The sequence below is a fragment of the Rhipicephalus sanguineus genome, chromosome 1 (assembly GCF_013339695.2).
Source record: "Rhipicephalus sanguineus isolate Rsan-2018 chromosome 1, BIME_Rsan_1.4, whole genome shotgun sequence".
NCBI classification, from domain to species: domain Eukaryota; kingdom Metazoa; phylum Arthropoda; class Arachnida; order Ixodida; family Ixodidae; genus Rhipicephalus; species Rhipicephalus sanguineus.
In genome coordinates this window covers 69,656,121-69,669,985 of record NC_051176.1, presented here as the reverse complement: position 1 = coordinate 69,669,985, position 13,865 = coordinate 69,656,121, and the positions used below count along the sequence as shown (strand labels likewise).

General features: G+C 45.6%; 1 long non-coding RNA gene across 1 annotated transcript; it reads right to left on the bottom strand.

Annotated features, from left to right (window-relative positions):
* Positions 1 to 4,520: 4,520 nt before the first annotated feature.
* LOC125758053 (uncharacterized) lies at positions 4,521 to 9,242 on the bottom strand. The gene is made up of 2 exons (XR_007415777.1): positions 9,019 to 9,242; positions 4,521 to 7,744 (listed from the first exon to the last, which is right to left on the bottom strand). It is a non-coding gene; the product is annotated as an uncharacterized LOC125758053 (long non-coding RNA).
* Between the last annotated feature and the right edge of the window lie 4,623 nt (positions 9,243 to 13,865).

Here is a 13,865-nt window from a genome sequence, read left to right as displayed (position 1 = left end):
TTTCAGCCGTTGCAACTGAAATCTGGCGTCACAACTTCTGTCGCCCTCTCTCCGCCCAGCTGAACGCCAGCGCTTTCTTAAAAATGAAAACCAGAAAGTAGTTTTACGGTCTTTTTAGTTGTAAATGCCTGATTACTCTGTAATGCGTATCACTAGGCCACGTAACGTAACATTCCTCGAGGCTCACAAAAATCCATATATATAAACAGAAAGATGCCAGGTTCCCACTAGAGAGAAACAACCCTAGATCTAGGAATACATCTCCTGGGTTGGAATCACTGCGTCTGAGGTACATGCTAGTTACTCTGAATATCGGACACTTCATTATCATGGTACAGCAAATTTTACAAGCATAATTCGCCTAGAAAGAGTAGTGTCAGCGTTTCAGAATAGTTTCAGCAGAGTAGTTTCAGCAATGAAGCACTAGTCAGGCAAACCGCCAGTCGTCTCACCCTTTCACATGTGGAACGTTTATTCCTCACGTGTGATCACTGGATGCTTTTCTGTTTTATTATTGTTGTGAAAAGGAGTGAAGATAAGGAAAAATTTTAAGACGGAAGTGTTTTATGCACGGATACACCCAGACATTACTGACGCAATTTGGGCCCGTATGTGACGTCATTAATATGCACCAGAACAGATGACAAATTAAAAATAGAGGAATAATTGCGTCTTCGGCTGGTCGTTCTGAAGCACTCTAGTGCGCTCTCGCAGGCGGCATCGCGTTCGACTGGCTCTTTGCGATCGCTCTCCTCTCTTGTCGAGCGGTCTGAGCTGCTCCGAAGAGGTCTGAGCTGCTCTGGTCTGAGCTGCTTCGACGGAGCAGTGCAAGCGCTTCTGGTGAAGTGATCACACACAGCGCGGTAGTCGTCATGTGATCACACACTTGATCACGTGACAAATTACAGCCTTTTGGGCACTTGGCAAGTGTACTTGCCGTATACATTTTGGATCGCATGAAACAGCCAATGTTGCGCGATCAGTTGTTCGTTTCCTTATGGCGCGGTTGAGGCATGCACCGAGAACTGAGGCCAGGCTAGCAAATGAGAAGGCGATGCCCACGGGGCCCGATTAAGATATCGCGTTCTACTCTTGAAGGCGAAGCTCAAGCGTTCTCGAAGTTTTTTTTTTCTGCTTTTTCGGATGGTCCGTTACATTACTGGCTTCGTCTGTTTAAATTCATTCGTGATTCTGTACTTGAGGTTCCTGCAAAGTAGTTCGACGCCTGAAAAGTAGGGTGTTGTCCGTCCCGAGCGAGCAGAATGGCGAATTTCTGCATGGTGGATGGCATCAACGGTTTGTGGCCGTGTTCAGTGTCCAGAAGAAATTAGTTAACTTTACGTTAATTAACTTTAGGTTATGTTTGCGTTTACGTTACGAGCTTATAACCAACCACTGTCAAGTGGTCGCTCCTTCTGACAACCATAATTCAGCGAAACACCCAGCCCCCCGCCTCCTTTTTTTGTTCGTGAAATACCTCTTTCCTTTTGAATAACCCAATTCGTCACGGCGGACTCTCCCCCACCCCTGCTTTCGCAGTTGCCCTTTGCTCCTCCATTGTTTGAATTCGAACTAGCGTACGAAGCATATATACACTAGCGCCAAGGAAACTCAAGCCCCTTTGTCGAAACATTGGCTCCAGCACACACCCCGTGCTTACGAAATTCTCATTAATGTCATGCAGAATACCTTGGTTCGATTCCAGCTCGAGCCGTAATTTTGCACTAAACTCACCGAGTCTGCATGGGTTTTTCTACATCATACCGCGTTTCACAAGTCCAGCGTCTGATAATACGGTTAAAGACTTCCGCAATAAAAGAAATTCAATATTTCGTTTATCTTGTGCATCCATGTTCATTAAAGATCTTTCGGGCATAGCTGCACCAAATCGAAAGTCCAATTTTCAGCAGATTTACTGCATCATTTGTCGTCATTCTAACCATACCCTAGTATTAAAACAGCCACGTAAACATTCATTTAGAAAACTGGAATTGGTCGTCGCAAAGCGTTCTGGGAAGTTTCATAAAATGAATCTTGCGCCTTCACCTTCTGTTCCAAATATCATGCTTGTATATGTCGTAACGTGGCGTTTTGCTTCAATATAGGGCAAGCCGACAAATTCTTCCTGTGCATACGGATATAAAGCAATTACAGGTACACTGCAAACGGGTTTGAGCCTTTTAGGGAGTTTCGGGCTCGACGCATAACGTGCATCCAAAAGGTACTACGCAAAACCCCCTTCGAAAAGAGGTTCAAAAGGAGGTTTTATTTACATCCTTTAAGGCAGTGATTAGACGGAACTAAGGAGGTAAATTTGTGTTTTTATTGAACTCATTTTGAGGGCTTGAACGGAGCGCATTGGAAGTTTTTCTGGTTCTTTTGAGAGCTTTTAAAGCCTCCTTTTGGAGGTAAAGTTGGTGTTTTTATGTAAGCCATTTTGGGGGCTTGAACAGAGCGCATTGAGAGTTTTTCTCCTTCTTTTGAGAGCTGTTAAAACCTCCTTTTATACGAGGCCCTAGAGCGGTCGCGAAATGAAAAAAAAAATTATATTTTAGGCACTATATTACGTTTACCGGCCAATTTCCGCTACTATTCATCACTAGGACATATTAGAAAACGGACACCAAAGTATTCATGCACAAACATGACATTTGCATACAAGTACGCACGACACAGGAATCGAACTCGCGACCACACGCACTCAAAGCAAGCACTATAACCATTACACCACAGCGCCACCACTAGAAAGCTTGCTTTTTTCGTGGGTTTATATATGTACCAATGTATGTACAACGCGGCTGGTAACCCGTCGGCACAACTTCGAACTTCTGTTCTTGTACCATCGGCGTGTGTTTGCTCTTGCGGAAGGTCAATACATAATTTGTGGGGCGTCATGCAAGCCGAGCCGATCGACGTAAACACCCTCGGCTCCGAATTCTCCGGTTCACCGTGCAGTGCCGCTAGAAAAATTATAAACGTGTGCCCTTTTCGCTCGCGCTAAATTCGTGAATACCAGCGTGACAAAGGTATCTTCAGATGAGCGAACGTATGTGCATTCCATGAGCGTATGCTGTGGAGCAATTTTCGTTATTTCTGCAGCCGCGAACTGCGCGCGTCCAGATGCGGCAGCTGTTATGAGCGGTTCGAAGACCGCCTGCGTTCTCATATGAAAGTTACACACGCAGGTGCCCGACTTAGAAGAACATTGTAACGCGCCTACATTAAGTGCATTTAATGCGCGCGTACTGCCGCGAGCTGCACGCAGGGGCAGCAGCGCGCTCTGAGCTCTCTGAGCAGCTGAACAAAAATCTGTTTCCGCAATTAGCGCTTATTCGCAATGCACCCTTATGTGTGGACCGCCTGCGTTCGCATATGAAAATTACACACGCAGAAAATTCGAGAGTTACAAGGACATTGTAACGCGCCTACACAAAGTGCGTTGAATGCAGGTTGAATGCGCGCGTACAGCCGCGAGCTGCACGCAGCTATAGGGGCAGCAGCGCCTTCTGAGCAGCTGAACGCTGATCATTTCCGCAATTAGCGCTTATTCGCAATGCACGCTTTAGCACGGCATTCAGTGCTTCTCTATAACGCATATTCAGTATTTATTTGCTTTCATACTCGTATACTACCTACATTTCTTACTAATTAGCTTTTATTGGTAAGCATCACGCCACCGCGTTAAAGCGAATGCCTAACGCGTGCCCCAAGGTCAAGGACAACCTCCCCAGTTTACCATTGACAGGTCTCCCACAACACAAAAAAATGTACTTGCACTTCTCTCTTGTGAACAGGGGCGTAGCCAGAAATTTTTTTCGGGGGGGGGGGGGGGGGTTCAACCATACTTTATGTATGTTCATGCGGGCGTTTGTATGTGTGTGTGCCTATATAAGCAAGCAAAACAGAAAAATTTCGGGGTGGGGGGTTTGAACCCTCCCAACCCCCCCCCCCCTTGGCTACGCCCCTGCTTGTGAACGTCCATGTGTACTTGGCCCTCCCCTCAGACAGATGATGCAGTACTCATTAAAAAAAAGCATTACCCTCTTCCTCAATGGAACAGCTGTTCTTGAGAAAATATGGTTCTGTTGAATTACTTCACCACAGCAGCAGAGAGGTTGGCTTGTTTGCAATTCAGAATTTCACAATCGTAACACAGAAACACGAGGACTGTAGCAAATATGCAGAAAACTGGAAAAACTATCATATGTGCACTCCCTCGTCCACCTGCACACTACGTTAAACTTTATATATACAACAGCAACCTTCAATTACGCTACTATTGATAAAAGATCACCCAATCTACGTTAGAACACAGTGATGACTTTCTGTCTAACTTTCTGTTGCCTATCTTCTACAATGTGTCCTAATCTGTGAATCATCTGTTCAATGTGTTTGGTAATAAAACACGAGCAGTTACATTGAGCAGGCAGTGTTTCAGCAATTTGTTTTGCAAGCACAAATTCATTTCTTCAATTTGCATGCAAGGCAAGTAGTCATACTCCAATTGATACAAGAACCAGTTGTTGCAACATTTTATTGGAATCAAAACAGCAGCAGTTCTCGTGTCAATGTAAGGATATAGGTATATATTTCCATCGTCATGCACAGAACCTACTCCCAAAACTGAATACGTGGAACAACATATACAGTACAGCCTAAGCACTATACATAATTCACAGCAGTAAAGCAATACGAAAGTAGGGTGTAAAATCTCATCATGATGCGCACTAACGTGTGCACTTCACCGTGCCAGTATGTAAGTACAATCCAAAAAAATAAGCTACCCAAGGAACTTGGTGTCAGCCTACACACGAAGGCAACTAATTAAATTAGTACAATAAGGCTAGCATCACTTTTGGGAAATATGAAACCGTGTAGACAGGCAGTTGTACAGTTTTTATTGCATTAGTTTGCCCTATGACATCAAAACATGTCGCACATGATTTTGGAGTTGAGTTTCCTACAAAAAAGCCCAAAATAGACCTGTGGTGTTGACTGTAGGTCCACATACCAAGGTGCATAAAAGCATTCAGCAATGCCCACAAAATTACAAGGTTGCCTTTATATGTTGCTGTACATATTTACTCACAGATACCTGGAAGCCATCGTAAATTTCTGGAAGTGTGCTTGGGAACTTGTCGGCATAATCACATGACTGCAATGTACCAATACTTCTAATATGCATAACAAGTACAGCCATGCTTCAATGTTTTTATGCCAGCTAGTGCCATCTGTAACACCTGTAACTCAGAAGTTCATCCTTAATTCCTCACTTGATGGCTTACACATAATTACCACATTGAAAATAATCCAAGCACCATGGCTGCGACGTCAACTTGCAATTAGGCAATCACAGGCACTAAATAAAAAAATTCCTGTAAATAGTGACTGGTCGCTTTGCACATTGGATCCTAGGACTTGATATGCCATGAGGATGAATAAATATTGACCTCACATATATAGAGACTGTGAAACAGTCAGGAGTTCAGTTCATAGGTAAGGAAAACGTGAAAACGAAATCAGAACACATAGCAACAAAGGGGACGGAACGACGCACTACTAACAACTGAAGTTGAACATGTGCTTGGCTTTTTTAGTCATGTGTGTTTATATCTTTCTGTGGTTTTGATTACACTTCAGTTACTAGTAGCGCATTGTCCTGTCTGCCCCCTTCATTCCTCTGTGGATGTCTGATTGTTTAGTCTTGTAATTTTTTCGTACTGTGTGTTTACATCTTTCTGTGGTTTCGATTAAACTTCAGTTGCTAGTAGCGCGTCATCCTGTCCCCTTGATTTCTCTGTGCTGTTATTTTTTTTGCACCCTCTTTAACTATGAATATACACCAACTCACCCAACTGCCCCTGTTAAGACTTATGTTTGCTGAATAACACTGGGTCCACTCAGCGTCTTTTTAAACAATGCGAAATTTTCAAATGCACAAGATATCAGAAACGTTTCACGCAGCATTGCGCATAACACTCTGCATCAATACCAGTGTTGGCCTAAATGTGGTAAGATGTACGAGCTGTTCGACATAGTGTAAAGTTAGGCACATCAGGGTGTTCCCACAATCATGGGTGTCGGCAGGGGTTTGCACAAAGGGCACCTGCCGCCATCAAGACACACCAGCACTTGAACCCACGCAAGCTACACCAATGCTCTCCTGCTCATCAGGCCGACACGTTACGCCGCCTTGCACCCCCAAGACAAAATCCTGCCGACACTCATGCCCACAATACACTTGTCTTGAACACAGACTGGTGGGCAAGCAACACTTGCTGCTTTGCCAGAAGTGTATTCCTGAAAATTACAAAAAAAGAAGTCCACTAAGATTTCTGTACACATAAAAATGAATGTCTTACCAAAGATTCGCACTTGACTATCCTTATCGCAGACATTTTGTCAAAACACGAAATAAATACATCATTGAGATGCTGCTAAGTATTTCCTTGTGAGCGTTTCACTTCGTGTGCACAGGGCGAAAAACAAACGGATGTAAAAAAAATGTGAAACACCACCAGAAGTGTACTCTCGCCATGTTTACCATTATGTGGGTAGTTTTTGATGTCAGTAAAGTTATCATTATAAGTACACTTTAAAAGGGTTGTGAATATTAGCAAGGTCTTGATTAACCGCACCTACTCTGCTTAGGAGTGAAGATTGGGCAACTTGGCACTGAACCATGGCAAAAATAAACAGCGCACTTCTAGTGAGGATAAACTAAGGCCTGGGCACAATAACAGCGCTTTCACCTTGTCAAATTGTGTCAACAGTCATGATACTATGTACTGACCTTGAAAACTATGGCAACATAATGCAAAACAGCAAATTAACGAGAGGGAATAAACAAGATGATTCAACAATCTGGTTCAACAGACTCAACAGCTGACTTATATCAATGCGATTAAATTAGCCTTGCACATCTCCTAATGGCTAAGAATATGCACATGTAAATTCCACTGTTGATACGTGACCAATGAAGTTGCATTCCTTCCATGCCGTTGAATGGCCGTTTCTTCTTTTCTGTTTTCACTGTTTTCTGATTTTCATTGTTTTCACTAGCGTAAATGTTCACCCTTTTTGATTTTGTCACTTCGTGTTAGCAAGGTCTTGCGCACTCTGCCCGTCTCCTGAAATAGCATATTAAGGTACATAAGCAACAGATGGCGTAGGTGTTTTGCCTTTGAATGTGCACGTTTCTTCTGCTTTGTCTTTCCTGTTTCTTTTTGTATGCGTATATGTTTTGCCTTTGAACGTGCACACGTTTCCGCTGCTCTGTCTCTCTTTTTGCTCTACTGGGCCTTGTACACTTCTCAAGCTACCATTGTCGCTTTTCACTTGAGGCCCATTTCCTGTATTTTGCTGGAATAAACATTTATCCATTCATTCAATACCATAAAACTCATGTGCTTCACAATACACACTGCACTTAGCAGATGTCTGTCACATGATATGGCCGTCATTGTATAGCTTTAACATGATTTATTCGTTCTAGTTAAATGAATCCAAGCTAATGATGTTAATGTACCTTGATATGCTATTTCACTGTTCCTTGATGCATATGTATGAAGGTACAGTGCTTATGTACCTTAATATGCTATTTCAGGAGACTGGCAGAGTGCGCAATGCAAAATTGTTGCCGAAAAGTCTTTTCACTTCATGACAATCTGTGCTTCGGTGGGTTCTCACAGTTGCATGGCGGGAGAAAGATGTCCAGGGTTGTTGACTGCATCCAAGGTAGATGCTGCAAAATGAGAGCGCACGGTCTTGTCACATGTCAATGTGCGCAAATTGACACAATGACGAAGGATTAAAACAAACAAATGAAGTTGGAGAAAAGAATAAATCGAAAACAAAGTTGTCCTTTATGCACATTCCATCATGTGACAATGTGATAATCGTGGCCTTTTGCTGTAATGTATATTCCCTGAAAGCATCATGCCTCATTCATGCTTTATCGCAGGCAAGAAAATTATATCGTGCAAACAACTTTATCAGGGCGCACTCCTGGGTCGATTGACTGGTCGTATGAAGCATGAGTGATATTCACAGAAGTTCCAAAACGTGCATCACACATCATTGCTATCTGAGTTTAACGACTTAAATGTGAAGCATTTGTTAAACACTTCTACAACTTTGAACGGATCTATCTACCTATCTATCTAGCCGCCTACGACTCATAGCTCGTGTGGGTGTTTCGTTAATGGGATGTATGCCAAAATTCGTGTGGCATGACACGACTGCATGAAGAACATGAATGATGGGTCTCAACCTGAAAATCATTATATGCATTTCATTAACGACATGATTTACACGTCACTCTCTTGGTTCTCTTGCGACTGTTTCGTTAACTTGATATTTACCAAAATAGGTATGGCGTCACAAGACACGCTTGTCATGTATGGCGTTATTTTGACAACATGGACTCGGGGGTGCTAGTGGCCGTTTCGCCTGCTTCATATACACCAAAATTGGTATTGTGCAGTGTGACTGTACGTCCAACATAAATGACAGCTGGCAACATGAAAATAATGACATGCATGTCATGTACACACGCCACGCTCATGGTGCGCTCGCGGCCGGTTCGCTAGCTTGACATACACCTAAATTGATATAGCGTGACGTGATTGTGCGACGAACATAAATGACATATAGTAACATGAAAATAACGACATGTATGTCATTTACGGCATGGAGCCTGGTGCACTCACGTCCGGTTCTCTAACTTGATATCATACCAAGACTGGTATAGCGTGACGTGACTGTATGACGTACATAAATGACGGCTGGTAACATGGAAACAATGAATGACATGCGTGTAATGTACGGCATGGGTCACATGCCACGCTCATGGTGCGCTGGCGGGCATTTCGCAAGCTTGACATGCCGATTTTCTTTTCTTTCTTTTTTTTTGCTTTTCATTGCACTTTTCAATCGACGCAATGTGCAGAAGGTCATCTACAGGTGCATAAGCGACGATAAGGGCTCGCAAAGAGAGAGAACATCAGTATTACTTACCATTTTTGTTCCTGACTGTGCCGAGCACGCAGCGTGCCCATCATCTGCTTGGTAATGCACAGCGGCACGCTCGCTTGAGTCGACAGGCCGTCGCGATTATCGCACTCGCAGCGCAGCATGTCGCACTGTCGTCAAACCACGCATATCACATCCAGCGGCGAGAACACAGTGAGGCTGCAGGCACAAAACGCGCACACACGACCGACACAGCTGATCACTTGAGAAGTGGTCTTCACAAGGCCTAGCCGGCCTAGCTACGACGAGGCGCTGCTACGACGATCGCGCCGCCGCGGGAACGACTCCCTCCTCACGTTTCTTTCTTTTTTTCTGTTTTTTTTTCTTCGCGCGCGCATGCGGCGCGAAGCTTTGTCCCATTTCACTTCAATAGCGCCTCGTCTGGCCACTCTGGCTTGCTTTTGACCTGGCGGGGGCGGGCCGCCAAGGCCAAAGGGCTTCCTCGTTTCCTCTCCAGCCGTTCGGAGGGTCTCGTATATCTCTTTCTCTGGGCTATCTGTGCAAGGGATTTTTAGTGCGCTGAAGCATGCCGCCTCTTTCTTTTACTTCTTTCCCCCGCACAGCTGCATGCATGCCCGCCAGCACTGAAGGCATTATGGAAAGCTTCGAAAAAGAAAAAAAAAAGAGAAAACATGCCAGAGGAAATGAGATCGGAGTTTCTTGGTTCTTGAACTCCATTCGACGAATGGCGTCAGATAGTGAATTTACCTCCTTTCTTCCACATAATTTCTTAACGAAGTAAAATTGAGGACGCAGAACTTTATTACACCCACCTCATTACACCCTAAGGTAGTACTGTCCAGATGAAGGTAGTATTAAGGAGGATTGTAGCCCTTAAAACGCCCAATTAGGCTAGTTTGCGTTTGCAGTGTACTTGCTCAGCAATGCTACCTCCTGCACTGGATAAATTATTCACGGTCTGCAAAGCAAGTACAAGGGCGCTCCTAAAATTGCACACGGCCCCTCCTTCGGCATGCGGCAATCTCAGTGAGAGACCACGCAGGCGCCTATAAATAACATACCAATTAGACAAAATGTTGTCATTTATTTCATATCCATAGAAAAATAATTTTAAAAATACAAAAAGCAGAAGCTCTGCAACGACAATAAGATTATCGTATAATACACGCAAAAATTGCAGTTCCGTTGGTGCTGCCCGGCAGTAGCACCAGCACGCCAAGGTCACGCGACTTCAAGACGAAGCAGGCCTCGGCAGTGTCCAAAACGCTGCCAGCTGTGCGAGTTTACGGAGACGCATCGGCGGGGTCACGGAGTCGCTGAGATAGTCGACCCCTGCAACCAGAGCGGCCTCTCAACAACGGCTCGTAGATGGCGTCTTGGGGAGCATGTAGTCCATAGCGACCGCCATGGAAGACGACGCTCGGCTCAGGACCTCGTGGACCCAGAGACGACCGACGGGGTGGCTTGAACGACGTCATCTCCAAGTGAATGCGCTCGCACAATACGCCTCTTTCGCTATCGCCGTCGCCGCTGTGCAGGTGTAAGTTTCGATAGACATCAGACACGACACTGGGCCACTCATATGCAAGTCCTCTGGCTGGTCGTGGCGCTGGCTGCAGTGTCTGCAAGCCATGTTGGCATGGGCAGCGCTGTCGAGCTCCTTTCCTTTGCCGACCTCTGCGCGTCCCAGAGGAGGGAGCAAATGGCGTTACTGGTCCACCTCTCGCGTCGAGACGAAACATGGGGAGTTTTCGCCTGGAGTCCCCGTACCGTCGAGCGTGTGCATCTGAACGTCTGTTGTCGTGCCTTGCGTACACACTCTCTCCCGCCATAGCTCGCCGACTAGGGCTCAAGAGGTCTGAAACTTGCAGGAAAATTGCTTCTTGCAAGACGTTATCGCCGCCCACCTCTGAAGGTTTTGTCTTGTCTTGTCGCCTAGATCTTGGCTCATACCCACAAGGGGGATTGGCCACACTGTACTTTATAATGTAAATGGTTTACACAACGCTTGCTAAAAAATAACAAAAAAGAGAGAAATTAGATAAGAACTATAATAACATTCCTTAAAAAAAAAGAAAAGTGAAAGGGGCAGAAGCTTTCGATAAACCATAATATATGTTGAGCGGAAAAAGCTTCTTGGCACGCGCTGTGGTTCCGTCTTCATCGACTTCTGTATCTCACCTAGGTGCATAACCTGTCGAAGAAGCAGAAGAAAAATATTTGTTAAAAGTTTGAAAATACACGATGCTTTTCGTAATAAAAGCGGCAGCCAGTCGCGTTCACATCCTTTATTATTCCAGCCGAATTTTCATTCCTTCTAGTTAGCACTGGCTTCAGCTTCATGCATTATAGGTAGTCTGTGTACAAAGCTTCAGTAAGCGCTACGCATTTGTGAGTTTAATCTATTTGGTGATGGTTGATGGAATATTGGCCGCGAGATCAAGCGGAGTCGCCGCCTGACGGCTACTGGCTGAAGCGCGCGTAGTGTGGATTGCTCCCTGTGTCGTCTGCTAGCCACGTCGTGTTTGCATGTGCGAGTACGCCATGCACGTTCTCAAAGGGCGGTGCGTTCTGTTGTGTTAGCACGTGTTTAACTGCTCGTACGTATACCTAACATGGTGTACAGAAGCAAATGGGCTTGCTCGGCTGCATGCGCATTGTAATAAGATCAGTGAGTGCGACTTTCGAGGGGGCTGTGTATTGGTCTCGTACCCTTCGTTCGCCAGAATCATTTACGTGTTGGTGCCGCTTTCTGGTTTAAGAGCATTCTAAAGCGCGCTTGCCATAGCCCCAAACTAGAGGAGCATTAAATAGCGTGTGAATGCAACGTTTTAGCGACTCGTGAGTAAAGAAAAACGAGGCTCGAGCCCGTGCACTTTCGCGTTGTTTTTAGGTGTATAGCTGCGGCACTGTAGTTCATCGGTTATGTGATGAGCTTTAGTGGTGCTTATGATGTCCTCTTATTCTACGGTCATGGTCCCGCTACAGCGAAATATTTCTATCAAGTGAAGTCTGACACTTCGGTACTCAAAGTGACCCCTAAAAAAACAGACAATGGAATGACACGGCAGTGATAAAACGGAGTTGCCGCGCACGATTTTAACTTGGGGCAAAATTCACGCAGAACTACCCGTGTGCTTAGATTTAGGTACGCTTTGAAGAACCCTGATGTTCAGAATTAATCCCGACGGCGTGCCTTATACTTATGTATTATAATTTCGCGCAAAGTCTCATGCTTTTTATTACATTATCTTAGCGTTTGTGTGTTGTTACAAATTGATAAAAGGTAACGGACATTATTCGTTTAAAAAACACTTATTCCATAAAATAACCAGACCTTTGTTGCATCACTGTCGTGCATGTAATCAATCGATGAAAACTCTGTGCTAAAATCTTACCTTTTTATTCTGTTACTGGAGCAAGAACAAGTGCGTACTCATTGAACGTCTCCGTCGCGCTAAAGCTCTGTCGATCACGCAGCTTCCCTGACTAAACTTATCAACTGTCCCGCATTTCATGGAGAACTGAACAATCACAAAAATGCGTATTTGCGCGAGCAGTGCTAATTGCACAGGAATATGGGCTAGTATACAAATGTACAAGAAGTAAACACTTACGTAGTTCAGTCGTGCTACAGCAGTGCGTAGTACATAGAACACAAGCCCAACACGTACACAGAAAACAACCAAAAGCGTGATGAAGTGCTAAGCGCAGACTGTCATCGAGGGCGAGCATCCCTTTCATCGGCAGATTGCGCTTCCCTCACTAGTAATAATAACATTGGACAATCTTTGTGCATCGATTCAACAATGAAGAGCGTATATATTACCAGTAAGCTGCAATCAACGCATTTTATTCGCCGAGAATCGGCTCAGACCGTTCACAACGAAGCGCCGCTGTGTGCATTTGTATACTTGCCGCCGACGGCCTCTCCACACTAAGGCGGCGACGGTGCTGCCACCTATAGGTCGACCTCGCGGTCAATAGAGAGTCTATTAGGACGTTCTGTCGAACAACGCGTAACATCTCCGTCATATTAAAATAAAAAATAGTGCTAACAGTTATTTGACTCCAAAGGTAGACGCTGCCATGCGACAGATGCCTCACCGGCCACAGACCATATAATTATATATGATAATTGTGGTGTAGTGGCGCCATTTGTAAATGGTACGCGCAGTGAGAGTGCGCCTTTGTGTGTAGTAATGTCAACAAATGTCGTGTGCAAAGGCAGACGTGATTGCATGCAGCCAATCGCGTGTGCACGCGTGTCCGTTGTGTGTATTTCGAATAAACGGCCGCTGGCCGGCTCAGTCTTTGTCGGGCTTCCGGAGTCACTCACTTCTACTGCTCGTGTCGCGGGCCGTGCCGGCGCACGTCGCGTCTCGCGTTCAGTCGTCGGGCCCTCGCCGTCGGACACCGCCCGCCGACACAACACCATGGCGACGAGGACGTTCTTCGCCTCGGTTACGGCCGCGGTAGAAAGAACCCGTGAGTTTTCCGTGATTCCCGCCTTTTTCTGTCTTGTCTGACGCGTCTGGCGTCGCGAGGCCTAAGGCTCTTTATGTGCGGCCTCTGTCAAGCTTTCGCCTAGGCCTTCGCCCTTGCTCCGTTCTGCACCTCGCCGTACCTCTCCCGTCAGCATGGCTCTCTTCGGGCACCTCCCTGTCTTCCTCGAGCTGCCGGGGCCACCCCTGGTTCCGTGGATTAATTGGAAGAAAATGTTTCAGGCCCACCTCGAGGCGGCTGGCGGCAGTGACTGGAACGCCGCGGGTCGTGCCTCGGCACTCGTCAGCCTGCTGGGACGGGAAGGACAGCGGAAATATTTTGCGGCAGCAGCAGAAGAAGAAGCCCGAACGACTCCAAGCAACGCG